General features: G+C 33.9%; 1 long non-coding RNA gene across 1 annotated transcript; it reads right to left on the bottom strand.

Annotated features, from left to right (window-relative positions):
* Positions 1–2,116: 2,116 nt before the first annotated feature.
* LOC127473001 (uncharacterized) lies at positions 2,117–3,681 on the bottom strand. Its single transcript, XR_007905231.1, has 3 exons — positions 3,474–3,681; positions 3,177–3,232; positions 2,117–2,323 (listed from the first exon to the last, which is right to left on the bottom strand). It is a non-coding gene; the product is annotated as an uncharacterized LOC127473001 (long non-coding RNA).
* Positions 3,682–3,936: the final 255 nt, after the last annotated feature.

Raw genomic sequence — 3,936 nt, 5'->3', positions numbered from 1 at the left:
ACTTCACAAAAAAACTGAACACTTTTGTAAAACAAACAGAGAAGATGCACCAGTATATGTAAGTAATGACATTTATAGTACTACTTGTCTTTCTACACTTCATTAAATTTTTATATTTTCTCAGATAGAAGAGGATCAATTCAGGTATGGACAAAACAAACTGGCCTCTCTTTTGCAGCTACTACAGATGCTTTACAAAGTCTGAAACCAAAGCTGTTGCAGTCTAAATAACAGATGAAAGTGACATTTGTTGAGAGGACAGCTATTTTTTATGTTATGGATGCAAAAATCAGGGGGATTAAAAGACAAAAGGGTAATATGATAAGGCTCAATCTCAAAAATGGCACATGAACAGACATCCAAGAAAAACTAAAATCAGAAAACTAAAAAGCTTTTTTATCACATCAGTCCGACGCATGAAGCATTCCCATTCTCAAGCTTAGGGTTGAAAAAGGGTCTGTCCACAAAACTGAAAAACACTGCTGGGACTGTTCGATATACACAGGCTGCAGAACTGTATTTAATCACCATTTTACCTCCCATCCAGTCATAAGGTAGCTAATCTTATGTATTATCTTTGATTACAAGATTCTTTACATAGAAAAAGAAAATTATTATTTTTACTGAAAGGTACTTATCTGTAAAGGTTTATCTTCATTTCACAGCAGAAACAACCTTGCAAGCATCTTTGCTTCATTTTTGCATGTATCTTAAGTGGAATATGCAACCAAAAAATCCCTAATATTATCCTAAACAAAGCAGTTGAAAAGACACCCAGAAAAAGAACTTAAATGAAAAGCTGGCTTCACTCATCATATTTCTGTTGATACTAATGAAGCCACAATTTCACCCATTCATACATGAGAAGATATAATACCTGCATATAGCAGTGCCCAGGAATATCTTGTCTGTTATATGAGATAATATGAAATCTCATGGACGAAATATGAGATTTTCAGGTATAAATTAAAAGTTCTTCAGAATGTAACTAGATTGCTTTCATTCAACATTTATAGGTGTCTCTGATATCATCAAGTGAAAGATACCAAGAAACACAGAGCATAATAATGTTTACACAGTGTATATGCTTATTGATTACTTACGTATTGTGTGTGATATTGTTGTGATACATGCTAATAAAAAAAATTATTACATTTTAAACCAGTGAGCATGACCAAGGGACAGAAAATTAAGTAGATGCTATTTAAAAAGTTCTTTCTTCAAAATCTGTGGATTATTTTAGAATTTCAGGGAGTTTTTCTATTTATAATTTATTTCTTCCAGAGAAAGTAAGTCTGGGCATTCTTACCATATCACTAGTACTCTGCTGTTACCATTACACTGACTTGATGTATTTGAACTGTGAAAAAAGGAATTATGCTAAACTGAGTTTAAACTGAAATATACAAATAATTGCTGTATCAGCAGCAGTTTACAAAATTAACATCAGGGACCCTACCTTACAGTTGTTTATTTTTAAACATATTCATTTATTATACTCTCTAAGGTCAGTGCTCATGCCAAGCATTTTTACATAGAAATATAATCTATACCTTTGATTTAGTTTAGAAAGTAAATATAATCTGTTTAAAATTAGTAGGGTGGCATGGGGTTTTTTTTGTTTTTTGTTTGGGTTTTGACATGAACAATGCAAATGGATTACTTTTCTGAAAAGAACAGTCTCAGAAACCATAATTATGTAACAGTGCTAGCTAGAATCAAGCACAGGCAGAACCTATGGAATTTTTATAACACATAAATACATGTTGAGCTACGGAGCTACTATAGTCCATGTTTTTATTCCTCTCAAACTTCAAATCACAGATCTGTGCAGCCCTAGTAATGCTGCATAGGGCCCTAGTAATGCTGAAATTGTGTTCTGACCTAGATTTATAGATCATTTTCACAGAGACTCTGAAAATAAACCTACAGAATGACACACATATCCTCCTCTCTTTCATCTGAAAGCTATACACACATTTACTCCATGACACTCTAATATCCAAGACCTAGGATTATTACAGAATGTGTAAATCAGTTGTAACAAATTACATGATGGTTCTCAGAGGCAGACAAGTTAATCATCAACAGCTTTGTATTAATACCAGGGTATTAATAAACAAGAAAGAATAAAACTCCAAAACAATAGGCCCCTGCTGTTGCTGAGGATAAAGCAAATTCCAATATAATATGTATGACTAAAATCACACTTAGGGATCTGTGCAAATTCTTAGGTCACTAGTGCACAATGCATTCTTTGCTTCTGCCGCCTCTCTCTTCCAGTTTCTTTCCTATATAGGTGGTTCAGTCACGTCTGACCAAGCTGCAGAGACAGCAGAACAGACCCAGATAAAATAAGCATAGCTGTGTTTCAGCATGTGCAAGGGCTAGTTGTACGTCTCCCTGACTAGCCATACACATTTCTTGCTTTACATTACTAATTGTATCAGGAAGTGGGTTTATTTAATTTACCTACTTGCAAATGTAATCATGGCATACCTTCTATATATTTCAGAATAAATGCAAAAAACATACAGTCTCCAGAAAGGGAGAAAAGTGAGCATTCATCACTGGCATCTCTGCAGTTCATGATTTTGTTTCTCACCAAATGACTGCCCAGTCAGAGGCAGCACAGTACATATTTTTTCATAACTTGTTGTTGTTTACATTCTGCATTATTAAAAAAATTTAAAAGAAAAAAAGTATCCTCTCAAACATTGTCCACTTTTAGGGCCATATTTCCTCCGAAATTCACAATAGAGACTGGAGGTTGAACAAGACAATATAGTTTCAAGTCATTTTCATAAATGCTTTATCATTCACGTTCTGAGTTGCATAACAGAAAGAAAATAAATTTATGCATCAAGCATTTAACCTTCACAGCATCTGTGCCAAAATTAGAGGTAAATGTAAATTTGCCTTACTTAGTGCAAACAATGTATTGTACCAAGCCTCTTCACATGTATGTTTTCTCTGCTTAGATTCCATCAGATGTTTCACCAGTATCTTTCATGAGTAGTATGTCCAACATGATCAAGTAAGTAAATATGGGAATCCTGAATGGTTTTGTCCACTGCTTTGTTTGCATTCTCTGTTTCATAAACACTAATACCAACAACCCAACTTGAAGTGTCAGACACCATCACACATTAGTCCCGCCCAGTGACTACACTCACCTTCTGAGGATTCTCCAGCCTTAGCAGTCATGGTTTCAGTCTTCTATGTTTTGTAGCTGTGGGTTAATAGAAAAAAAATACTATTCTCCTGCAAGTATTGAACACATTTTAAAATAAAAATCACAAAAGTATTACCATATATATGGCTGTGTTCATTTTTTTCCATAAATTTCCAAATATATGCACTTATTATGTATACTCACTAAATTTAAGATCTTGATATTTATTTTGTCTAACTTGCAAAATTTTATAATAATAACTTACTCTATTATCCATTTTCTTTAAATGCTTACTGACTGCTGTTTCTTTGATCTTTCCAGTACTTCCTTTTCTTGCATCCAACCTTTTCCATAAAATAAACAGGTTTCCCTTAGTCCACCTACCTCTTCCTACATTTTCACACTACTTTGTGAAAATATTCTGCACTGTTCCAAAACTGAAAAAGTTGCAAATAAGTTATACAGAATGATATCTCTGCCAGCTCAGGTCACCACATCTCAAGACTATTTTCCTTTAGGATAGGAGTAAGCTTTCCAGATGAACAGAGGCTATTTTTCCTAGAAAAACATATTACACTTGTTTTCCCTCACACTGCCTCTTCCTTTACAATGGGAATTTTAAACAAGGAGTCACATTTCATTAACGTTATTGCTGCTCCTTTACTTTACATTGAATGCTGTACTAAAAATACAGCCTTACAGAAAAAGCTCTAAAACAGGCTCTAATCTTTTTCTGTATGTAAAAATCTCATGTACTGCAT

Source organism: Manacus candei, unplaced genomic scaffold (assembly GCF_025592945.1).
Source record: "Manacus candei isolate 608988 ecotype Guabito, Panama unplaced genomic scaffold, ASM2559294v1 h1tg000033l, whole genome shotgun sequence".
In the NCBI taxonomy this organism is placed as follows: domain Eukaryota; kingdom Metazoa; phylum Chordata; class Aves; order Passeriformes; family Pipridae; genus Manacus; species Manacus candei.
This window is presented reverse-complemented; position numbering and strand designations above follow the sequence as displayed.